This window comes from Pelophylax lessonae (genome assembly GCF_965119305.1).
Source record: "Pelophylax lessonae genome assembly, chromosome: 12".
NCBI classification, from domain to species: Eukaryota; Metazoa; Chordata; class Amphibia; order Anura; family Ranidae; genus Pelophylax; species Pelophylax lessonae.
In genome coordinates this window covers 122,350,812-122,363,440 of record NC_138779.1, presented here as the reverse complement: position 1 = coordinate 122,363,440, position 12,629 = coordinate 122,350,812, and the positions used below count along the sequence as shown (strand labels likewise).

The 12,629-nt window shown below is 41.0% G+C and overlaps 1 protein-coding gene across 1 annotated transcript in view; it reads left to right on the top strand.

The window, feature by feature from the left end:
• ARHGEF12 (Rho guanine nucleotide exchange factor 12) overlaps positions 1-12,629 on the top strand; it is a 506,356-nt gene that overhangs the window by 33,876 nt on the left and 459,851 nt on the right. The gene's annotated exons all lie outside the window — the stretch shown is intronic.

Here is a 12,629-nt window from a genome sequence, read left to right as displayed (position 1 = left end):
GCTGTGCATGGTAGCCAATCGGCTTCTAACTTCAGCTTGTTCATTTAAGCTTTGACAAAAAAAGATTGAAGGCCCGTACACACGTACCGATTGTCGGCCATAAATATTCGGCCAACTGTCGGCTTGTTAGTATGATGCTTCCGACTACCGACTGCGACTTTTCGGCCAAACAAAATCTGGTGTGCATGCTATAACATTTTTGTTGGCCAACACCAGAACGGCCGACTGTTCGTCAGTCAGTACAGATTTCGGCTGACAAAAGCCAGATGAGCAAGACTGGGCATGCTCAGAGAAGAAAAAACACACGGAAAGTTAACCATCACATGACATCACTTCTGAAGTTGGTTGTTGTTGGCCGACAAAATTCGTGTGCAGTCTTGAGCATTTTTCAACCAACACGACAGCACCGGACAAAAGACGGCCGATCGTTCGGCCGACAATCGGTACGTGTGTACGGGGCTTGAAGCTGATTGTTTTCTATGCAGAGCTGCACCAGCTTTTGCACTCTCCAATATTAGTAAATCGGCTCCACAAGGCTGTGTGCCTTGTTTCTTCTTTAGTTGTGATTATCATCACTTATCAAAAAAGAGAAGAGCACAAGGATGCTTGTTTTCAGATAACCTAGTTTGAAACCTCTGGTAGCTTACAGAGAGGTTTCCCATGCATATATAGCATTTTCGCTTCCAAAAAAAAAGGAAGCTTGTGGTTTTTAGATTAACTAACTGGTACTTTTGTAATTCTAGTCCTTTAGTGACCATATTTGCATAAAAATCTAACCATTTATTTTCCCAGTCATGTTATTGGTATCTAATTCACTTTGGGGAAGGAGGGGTTGGTTATTGTAATATATTGTAGTAATAATCTGGTGATTTGACTGGTTTTACAGTGTATACAATCCTTCCTTTACAAAATCAACATGACAAAGGATTGGCAGAGGTAGCACTGTTTTTTTTTTATTTTTTTTTATTTAAACTGTTAACTACACCACCCAATAAATGGAACAATCGCTGTAATGAATATCGTTGCACCGATACTGGTGCCAATACACAGCATTTGCCCAAGTGATATTAAAGCTTGTTTAAAAAAAGAAAATAAAAAATAACAAACATGTTATACTTGCCTGCTGTGTGCAGTGGTTTTGCACAGAGTAGCCCCAATCCTCTTCTTTTCGGTTCCCTCGTCGGCGCTCCAGCCCCCCCCCCCCCAAGCAGTGCCCCCTAGAGAGGCTATTTCCCCTGGGGGCACCCCTACATGCTAGCTTCCTAGCTGCTGCTCTATAGGTCCAAAAGACAGAGCCCCTGGATCAACATCCCCCCCCCCCTCCACTCTCTCCTCATTGGCTGTGATTGACAGCAGTGGGAGCCAGTGGGTGCCTGCTGCTGTCTCAGCCCTCGAGGAGAGGGAGTCTTGGGACAGCTGAGTGTCCTGTGCACATCGCTGGATCATGATGGGGCTCAGGTGAGTATTAGGGAGAGCTGTAGGGGGAGACGCACACAGGTTTTTTTACCTTCATGTATAGAATACAAGAAGGTAAAAAACCTTCAGCCTTTACAACCACTTTTAGTTTTGGTTATTGAGGTCTGATAACAGGCAGTTGACAGTAGGTGGTAAAGAATTGGCTGACTTGTTGATTAGCACCTATGTAAGCAGCAATGGGGTTCATCTGTTAGCCTGTGCTCCTTGTGCTTGCATGTGTTTTTCTCTGGGTACTCCTAGCTCCTCCCACACTCCTAATGCATGCTGGTCCTAATGTGTGTGTGTGTGTGTGTGTGTGTGTTTTTTTTTTTTTTATGTGTGAAGTCTAAAACACCAACTGCAGCCTCCTATGGCACAACCTGATAACACTTTTGTTCTGTTGAGTGGCTAGTGCAGCTCTGGTAGACATTTCAGTCATGGGGCCACAGTAGAGTAAGGTTCCAAGGTCCAGGAAGTACACGCAAGTGGTCCGGGATGGGGGAGGATGTACAAAATTGCTATACATTCTCTTTAGTTGTTTAGCTCCCCAATGATGTTTTGAGGTTCTTAATGACCAAAGAGCTCTGCAAACCTAATTTGTCTATAGAGTCATTTGCTGAAATTGTCATGGCAAGAGATAAGCAGTATGATTGCGAACAGAGTTGGTGTAGCCTTTAAAGAGGAAGTAAACCCTCTGCAAGTTGTACCTATAGGTAAGCCTATGATGAGGCTTACCTATAGGTACTGTAAATATCTCCTAAACATGTACCGTTTAGGAGATATTTACCTTACATGCAGCCAGTGACGTCACTGGCGCATGCGCTCTAAAGGAACGGCTGCTCGTGCCGTTCCTTCAGAGCCCCATGCCGTGACTGTTGGCTCCCGCGCGTGACGTCACCGCGGCTCCGGCTAATTAGATGGCCGGATGCCGCGATCCCAGACAGGCGACTGGACATGTCGCCCGTCATAGAGATAAGCGGGCGGCACGGCGGGGGCTCGTTCTAAGGTATTCATAAGTATTTCATAATGAGCTAGTATGCGATGCATACTAGCTCATTATGTGTTTCTCTTGCAGGGTGAAAAAAAAAAAAAATGTGGGTTTACAACCTCTTTAACCAGAAGTCTTTAAAATTCCAGTGAAGTCATTATCGATAAAGTTCCTTATAAAAATGCCTCTACCTCCCCCCCATCTCCAATTATATCCCTATGTTGTCATCCGTACAGTTCATATCCCTAATTTTATTTAGAAATATATATCCAGTCTTTAAAATATTAGCGCTTCCAATTAAAAAAAGCAGAAAACCTTATTATAAAAATGTCCAAAAAAAAGAATGGCTTGCTTCGTATTGCCAAAAGTTTGAATCTGATTACAAATGGTTGACATTGTTGATGTACAGAAACCCATAGCAGCTGTTTACAAAACTCTTCTTTTTATATTCGCGTCTCGGCCACTTTAATATCATCTCCATTTCATGCATCCCCCCCACCTATTCATATTTTTTTTTTTTACTTCCATAACTCCACTGTCCCTACCCCACAGCCAATGGAAAGTGTCCGCATCACCCAGGTAATGTGGGCACCTGAAGACTAATCCTCCTCCTGCAGGTAAGAAGATTGAAGACTTAGGTGAGTATTTTGGGCTTTTAGCTTTAATTTTTTTTTTTTCTTTGTTTTTTTGTCTTTTTCCTTTTTAAGTTAACCCAGCGTTTAGGTGGGAAAGAGACTAGAGTTCAGCTTTAAGAAATGAAAAGCTGCTGTCGGGTATGAAAAGCGGCCAAACCAGCTGCTGACAAGACCTGTGCTTGTAATCACACTGGAAGGAATAGAATTTCACATTTAGTGCGTTTACATTGTTTTCACTCTCCAGCCTTAAAGTGCTACCAAAGCTTTATAAATTTACAATAAAAAATGTTATACTTTGTGCTCTGTACTTGCCTGCTACAGATATTCTGACTGCTATTTTCTACCTGTTAGAAGAGTAATTCTTTTTTAAAAAAGTATAACCAATATCTGATAGTGAGGAAGGAGGGGGGTAGTGGTAAAATGATGAATAATAGGAAGGTCTGCTTTAAAGTGTTCACTTTTACAGAAAAAAAAATGTCAATGTGACCTAAAAAACTAAAATAAAAAAAGCCAGCGCTAACAACAATGTGTTTAAAAGAGCTGCTAGCAGTAGAAGTGGATGTACAAATAACCTCTGTGTAGTAATACAATAATAATTGCAGCACTTCAAGCTATAAAAAGTTCCCTTCCCTTACTACCAAATGTGGTGATGTTTTGCCCACTGATGCCAGGAAAGATTTTATTCCTGATGGCCCCTCGAAAGTCTGAAGGACAAACTGTTTTGTAGTCCCCTGCACTATATAATTGAACCATATACAGTGTTACATTTTAGATTGAAGAGCTGCAATTATTATTATTGTGTAAATGTGACCTAACACCAGACATTTCTCCCCCCCCCCCAGTTATCGCTGTACTTGCCACCAGCGATCCTCAGCTGTCAGGGCTCCCGCAGTCACTCCACCAGCTCTCTCTTCTGTCGTCACGACAGAAGACTGGATGGATTCTGATTGGTCAGTGCTAGAGGTGCACCAAATGGAAATGTTGTCACTGCAAATGCAGGATGCACATGGCCAAAAACCGAAAATTACATTTTTTAAAAAATATTTATAATTGTATTATATTCAACTTTTTAAATAATACCATGAATTTAGGGGTGTTTAAATTTGACGGTCAGTATTTTTTTTTTTTTTTTAGCGCAAGAAAAGTGTGTCCCTTCAAAATCTATGTTTGTCTTCACACACTGATCTGTTCTTTCATTTTGGTGGTAAAAAATCCTGCTTACTGCATTTTTGTTCATTTAAAAAAAAAAAAAAAACACAAAAAACACAAAAAACGCACCTCCCTGTTGAAATGCAGCTGGAACGCACCAATAATGCACCTGTTACATTTTTGATGTGGTTTTTGAATTACATCACCACAACTTTGCTGCAAAATCACATGCAGTGTCTGTGCCATTATCGGCACCTTTTTCTCTTCTCTGCAAAATACCAATAACACCATTTTAATGTTTCAGAGGCCGCCATTTTGGTGCATTTCAGTTTTTCTGTAAATATGAACACTTTAGGCATGCAGTTTTGAAAACGAAAAAGGTTGGACCCTAGAGTTGCTGAACAATATTACTTTTAAAAAGGTTGAGGTAAACGGTGTTATGTTTATTGGTTATAGTTTGAGAGCACTTTGAGCGCCAGAGTCCATAGTTAGTTTTGCTTTGTTCATGTACTGCAACTCATGCTTGAAATCATATGAGGAAGCATTCAAAGAAAGAGAATGTTATCTATTAAAGTACATATTTCCTACAATGTTGTCAGCTCTGGTATGTGTGCGTGCGTCTAGCAATGCCAGACAACAGTTTAAAATTCTTATACTAATATTTGAAGAACTGGTATGTACAGAAGGTGGACAAAATAACAGGGACACCATATGGAACAGAAGTTTAACTTTTAAGTCCCTAAGCACAACAGCAAAAGGGTGAGCCCCAGAATATTGATTGACCATATTGGCTTATTGCTTTGAAAGGTCTACAACTAAAGTTCCACAGACGTTAATCATGTGACACTGATATTGCAGGTGCATTTGTCTGAGAAACTACTAAGGACTCTATTTGAAGTAGAGCCATCTTGGATATTGACCGCTTATGCTGAAAATGGGCAAATATGCATCAGAGGAGGAAGCTTTCTTTTCTCAAAAAGGACGCCAGTATGGCAGCAGCAACAATAGTTCCTGAAATGTTTTTTGTACATTTTGACTTTTACAATTTGCTGTCCTAGTCAAACAGCCAGTGGGAGTGGGCAAATAGCTCTTTGACCCCCTTTGACTAACTCTGGGAGGTCCTATGCACAGTTTTAGTCTCCAGTACAATGTACATTATTTTAGTTGTCTCAAGTTTTATCTGGATGTGGCGGGAATATTGGACTCCTAACGACCAGGCCATTTTTGGTCCTTCAGTATTGTTTTTTTTTTTTTAAGCAGAGACCCTAGAGAATAAAATGGGGATCATTTTCAAATTTTTATGTCACGCAATATTTGTGCAGCAGTTTTTCAAATGCAATTATTGTTTTTTTTTTTCGGAAAAAATACCCTTTAATGAATTTTAATGCAAAAAAAACACAATAAATAAACACAATTTTTTTTTTTTTTTTAGTGAAATATAAAAGCTTTTGCGCCAAGTAAATAGATACCGCACATGTCATGCTTTTAAAACTGCATACTTGTGGAATGGCAACAAACTACAATATTAAAAAATCTTCCTAGATGACGCTTTACATTTTTTTACATGTTTCCTTTTTAGAGCTATGGAGGCAGTCTAGTGCTAGATTTATTTTTCTTGCTCGAACATTCGCAGCGATACCTCATGTGTGATGTGAACACCGTTTTACGTATGCTCGTGCAACTTGCGTATACATTTTCTTCTGCATGCAAGCACTTTCGTTCGTTCGTTTCTTTCCATCCCTTGTAATAGAAATAAGGGATGACCAATCCTCTTTATGGAGAGATCTATAGAAGACCCCAAATCTCTCCGCCCTAGACCGGAAGTGACGTCATGTCGTCACGCCGAATTATCAGAGACAATCTGGTCTGTTCACCTCTGTTATGCCCCGTACACACTATCAGATTATCTGAAGACTTTTGTCTTCAGATTTACCTACCTTTTCTATGTAGTGCAAGGGCCTGCCGGATTGCATACAAATTGAAAGTGTTTAGGTTTGACCTCATATTATATGGTTTTGGTAAGTCTGTAGACAAAAGTCTTCAGATAATCTGATAGTGTGTACAGGGCTTTACCGACTGCGTACCCGTCAGATTGTTTTCTGGGCTTGCTGCTTTTACAACAAGACCTCCTGCTGCTTCTGAAAATGACCGCTTTCATAAGAAAGAGAATTGCCATTGTTCTATTAGATTACCGCTACCTATCAGCTACTTATTGCCCATGCGCTATGCGTTCCAAACACGTCATGATCTGACGGGTAGCTGTTATCTGATAGAATACCCTGCTACATCTTGAATTTCAGAGTAGTTTTAGCACTAAAGTGAGCGTATATAAATATAGTATATTGACTTCTGTGATGTTTTGGATGTTAAATTTTGAAAGCATACAAGTTTAGCGCTGAGCAGTGCGGGGTGTACCAACATGACCTCTGCCACCTTCCTACTGCTGGCGCATTCAGCTTCATTCAAAATGTAACATCAAAACAGCATCACAGATGTCAATGTACTATGTTTATATACACTCACTTTATTGCTGAAATTACTCTGAAATAGCAAGACGTAGCTGGGTGTAGTAAGGTGTCCACATGATGTTCTATCAGATTACCGCTACTTTGAAACTAGGGCTGCAACTAACGATTATTTTCACAATCAGTTGGCCGACTTTTATTATTATTTCGATTAATCGGATAATAACCTTAAAAAAAAAAAAGTGTGGTTGGTATAACATTTAGTTAATATGTAAAGTTTTTTTTTTTTTTTTTTAAAAAAAGGCAATTTATTTTTAAAGATCTATATGCAGTGGTAAATATAAATAACCAACTATACGGTTAGGGAGCAAAATCTCTAATCCACTCTCAGAATAACAGACAGAAGATGTGTGTGTGTGTGTGTGTGTGTATGTATGTATATGTATATGTATATATATATATATATATATATATATATATATATATATATATATATATATATATAATTAGAAGTTGAATCTGACTATTTAAAGAAAAAAAAAATGTAAGACGGTTTGGCCGTTTTTCAGACAGAACTATATTGTAAGCTCTTCTGAGCAGGGCCTTCTTAATCCTCTTGTATTTTATTGTATTGTAAATGTACTGTCACCCTCTAATATTGTAAAGCGCTGCATAAACTGCTGGTGCTATAGAAATCCTTAATAATAATATATTATGTATGACGGACTCCTTTGTCATAGGCAGGTGGATTGATAAAAGCTTCCTGCGCCTGCTGTCACTTATGCTGGCCATACAAAAACCATGTCTTCCTTCAAAAAAAATTTTAATTTTAAGAATGTTCATTTGATTTTCTAATCATTACTGGGGTCAAATCGATGTTCGTTTTCAACCACAGTGACGGGAAAATTCGAAGGAGAAGAACCGAAAACTTGGTCAAAGGGATTTTCAGACTGTCACTGTGGTTCAGAAATTACATTCATTTTAAAATGAGTTAAAATTAAGTTACATTTTCAAATGACATGCTTTCATTCAGCGAATGTACAAATATTTTTCGTACGTGTATGGCCAGTATTAGGCTTGGTTCACACCTATGCAGCTTGCTTTTTATTTGTTTCTGCATTGCTTTTTGCTGTGTGTTTTGCGCACGCAATTTTGCTTAGATTTACGTTTTGCATTTTTTCATGCTTTTTTTTTTTTTGGCCAATTTGTTGTTGGGTGGAATAAAAAAAACTCAACAAACCTGTTATTCTTACCATCTCTGTTTAATGGTTTTGCACAAAGCAGTCCTGATCCTCCTTTTCTGGGGTCCCCTACCGACGCTTCTGGCTCCTCCTGCCTTCAGAGTGCCCCAATAGCAAGCTGAAAAGTATAGTATAGAGTGCCCCTATAGCAAGGTAAAAAAAATTCTGCCTTTAGAACCACATACTTCCTGCTCAGGACTACATGTCCCATGAGGCATTGCTCCTAACACATTCACAAGTTCTAAGACACTTACTGTGACATGTATGGATGGTGGTACTGTGTGCTTCAAGCCTCATGCACACAGGGCGTTAGAAAAAAATGAGCTGCAGAGCCACCGTTAACGCCAGCAAAAAAGCAGCTGTAAAAACGTGCTTTTAGTAGCACGTTTAGCGACGTTAGCTTTTAGTAGCGGTTTTTCTTTCTCTATTTAAAACCAATGGTTGCCTATGAGCTGTCTTTGATACGGCTTTCAGCCCATTGATTTAAATAGAAGTTGCATCCAAGTAGGATCAGGATGATCCGACTTGTGGTGCGACTTGCGCTCTGAGGATCTTAAGAGGGAACTCCACGCCAAAATGGGGAAAAACCCTTAGAGTCTGGTATGCAAAAAAGAACTGTGGGGTCCCTCCAAAATCCATACCGGACCCTTATCCAAGCATGCAGCCCGGAAGGTCAGGAAAGGGACGAGCGAGCGGCATGGGGGGGGGGGGGGTGGATGTATTCTTTGGAACAGGGGGGGCTCTGTACCCCCCCACCCCAAAGCACCTTGTCCCCATGTTGATGAGGACAAGGGCCTCTTCCCGACAACCCTGGGCTATGTTTGTTGGGGTCTGTGGGCAGGGGGCTTATCGGAATCTGGAGGCCTCCTGTAACAAGGGGGGCCCCCAGATCCTGGATCCCCTTCCTATGTGAATGAGTATAGGGTACATTGTACCCCTACCCATTCACCCCAAAAAAAGCAGTGCAGTGTAAATGACTAAACCGTTTTTGAAAAGTCCTCTAATAAAAATCTTCCTCTGGACTTCTCCCCTCCGGTCATCTTCCGAGGATGTCTCGAGTGATAATGCCGGCTCCGCTCTTTGCAGCTTCTTATATAGCCATGGGAGCATGGCCACCCGGTGATGTCACCTGGAGACCCCGCCTCTTGTGTCGTTACGACACAAGGGGCGGGGTCCCCGGGTGGCCACGCCCCATGGCTCTATAAGAAGCGGCAAAGAGCAGGGCCGGCATAAACAAGGGAGAAGATTGCAGGAAGATTTTTAATAAAGGACTTATCAAAACCGTGTCTTTTCATTATTTACACACTACCTTTTTTTGGGCAGTACCCCATACTCATTCACATAGGGAGGGGGGTCCGGGATCCGGGGGGGACCCCCTTGTTACAGGGGGCGTCCAGATTCCGATAAGCTCTTGCCCGCAGACCCCCACAACCATCGCCCAGGGTTGTCGGGAAGAGGCCCTTGTCCTCATCAACATGGGAACAAGGTGCTTTGGGGTGGGGGGTTGCAGAGCCCCCCCTGCTCCAAACCACCCCACGCCTTTTTTTTTTTTTTTTGCGTCGGGCTCCCCTCAAAATCCATACCAGACGCGAAGCGCCTGGTTTGGAACCCCCATAACGTTTTTTTGTATTTTTTTTTTTTTCCCCATTTTTCGCTTGGAGTTCCCCCTCAAGATCCTCAGAGTGCAAGTCGCACCACAAGTCTGATCATCCTGATCTGACTTGGATGCAACTTCGATTTAAATCAATGGGCTTCCATAGGGAACCATTGTTTTTCACATAAAAAAAAAAAAGGGGGCTAACGTGGCTTAACGCTGTATAAGTAACGTTAAGCAGCCTTTAGCAACATCAGATGTTTTTAAGGCTCGAACGCTGGTCCCCAGAATGCACTGGCCCTGGGTTTTATTTGCAGCTAAACACGTCTATGCTACTTACAGCTGCAAAACATGTGTGTGCCTGAGGCCTCACTGTGTCTTCTGATATTTAAACAAATCATGCATTCTGTATGCAGGCTGACCAACTAATCGATTATGAAAATAGTTGACAACTTTTTTCATAATCGATTAGTTTCGGCCCTAGTTGAAACACAGAGCGCATGAACAGTAAGTGTTTTTTGTCGGAACATCACTTCCGTTACACAATCTGATGGGTAGCGGTAATCTGACAGAACACCGGCAAAGGGAAAAAAAAATACCGGGTTTATGGCTGATAGCTTCAGCCATAAACCTGGTGTGTGTGTGTGTGTGTGTGTGTGTGTGTGTGTGTGTGTGTGTGTGTGTGTGTGTGTGTGTGTATATGTATAGATATATAGATATACAGATATATAGATATACAGATATAGATATACATATTTATAGATAGATAGATATAGATTTAATAATATACACACACGAATTGTGAGTACGTATCTCCAAGTACACAGTATCAGCAAGAGGTTAAAGCAGTGTTTACCAAAAACCAAAAATGTATTAAATTGCAGCTCCCCAATGAGAACCTAAATTAAGTATGCACAAAAGTAGGAGAATAACGGAATTATTCGGGGTCTAACACTAGTCCAAATACCAAAGGATAGATTTGAAGTGGATGTAGTAGCGCAGTGTTAAAATTAACCACAAGATGTCACTCTGTCAGCAGATGGAACAAGTGAATTATAGGGGATGCATTGTTTTTGTGAGCTGATTGGTTTCTCCCATCTTGTTTGTCACTTTCACACTTTCCCATCGTCTGAGTACTTTTATAGCTATCCAGATGTTTTCATTTAGTGCAGAATGTGCTTTCTGCTAAATGTGTCATAGTTTAATTGCAGCATTACATAGTTTGTGTTGTAGAAAAACACAGTAGTGTTACATCTGCTCAGTTATATTACTTTAGTAGAAAAAAAACACTGATTTATGTAAATATTCACAGAATGTTCTATAACCTTCTCATTCTGGCTGTCACTTCTCTACAGCTGCAGGCCTGTAGTAGCAAACATTGTCTGATGGTGACAGAGGCTTGGCACACTGTTGAGCCTGTCACTGTGATGTGTGGCCCCTTATGCTTGTGTTTGTGATTTCTTATGCATCTTACTCCTAAATCAGCTTAAGGTGAGCTTGTACTTCTCCCAATGTGGGTAAATTAAAAGGTTCTCATTACTGGAGGTATTATCAGCAGCATTTACTTTAATCTGTAATGTTCCCTAACACCCTAATTTGTTTCTAGGGAACCCAAAGTCAGTGTAAGATTCTATTTTTATGTTTAGCGTGGTCAGCTTTTAGTAGGAAAGCAGAGAGACTGGCTGGAACACCAGGTATTTCACACAAAGGAAACAATACAAAGAAAACCAGGATATTTTCTCATACAAGTACATGGTACAGCAGGCACATATCAGGAATATGAAATGTTGGGTTTACAAACACTTTAATGTTTTTTTACTCTAAGGCTCGGTTCACACATCTGCGATGGCAGACATCGCATGTGATTTGGAGCGCACTGCTCTGAAAGTCACATGCATTTTCTGTGCAATGCGAATTCAGCCATACAGATAGTATTGCTGAATTTGCATCTGATTCGGGCACAAACACGCACAGGACCCTTTTTTGAGTCCGCAGCAGAATCTGATCGCATGGCGGTTCACACCTACGTGATCCGATTCATGTCCGAATGTTAGATCGCACTACGATATGTGAACTGATCTGGGGGTGTCGTTCACTTTGAATTGACGATTTCCAGGGATTGGCATATGGCAGTGTTCTGGCAATGCGATGCCGAAACCCGCTGTAGATTTGCAGGGCTCCCGCATCGCATAAGTGTGAACCAGGACTAAAGGAATTGTAAAGGAAGAAGGTATGTGTTTTTTTTTTTTTTTTTTTTTTTATCCTAAGGCATTCAATGCAATAGGAGGAAAAAAAAAAAACCTGTGTGCAGCAGCCCCCCTCAGCTCTCCCATACTTACCTGAGTCCATCTTTATCCAGTGATGTTGCAGGGGTTTCTCAGTTGCCTGGGACTCCCCTCCTCATTGGCTGAGACAGCAGCACGGCGTGATTGGCTCCCGCTGGTGTCAAAGTCAGTCAGCTAATCAGGAGAGAGACGAGGGGGCCGGGTCCCTGCTCCGTGTCTGAATGGACACAGGGAGCTGTGATTCAGTTCGGGTGCCCCCATAGCAAACTCAACAGGAGGGAGGGGGCAGGAGCACAGATGAGGGTCCCGAGAAGAGGAGGATCTGGGCCACTCTGCAAAACCACCTGCACAGAGCAGGTAAGTATAACATGTTGTTAAAAAAAAAAAAAAAGACTTAACAATCAATTTATTGCATACACTGCATTAACCCTTTTGCTTCCAGAGCCATTTTTTTGCACACGTGTATAAGAACAAAAAATCATTTTAGGCCTGAAAAAAAAAAACGGAAACATATATTTTCTGAAAGCAGACACCTTCGAGAACTGTGGTAGTTCCAATTTTTTTTGTCAATTGATATTACTGCAGAGGTCTAGTAAACACAACATTTCAGTAAAACGAATTTTAGGGCAAACAAACGCAATAAACAACTCAAATGTGTGGTAAAATATAAAAGACGTGGTTGCACTGAGTAAGTAGATACCAAATATGTCAAAACCGAAATTTGTGTGCGTCTGTTAATTTGCTATAGGCGACGGTTAAAAAGCCCCTTTTTAGGTTATCAATTTAGTGTTACGGAGGAAGTCTTGTGCTAGAAGCC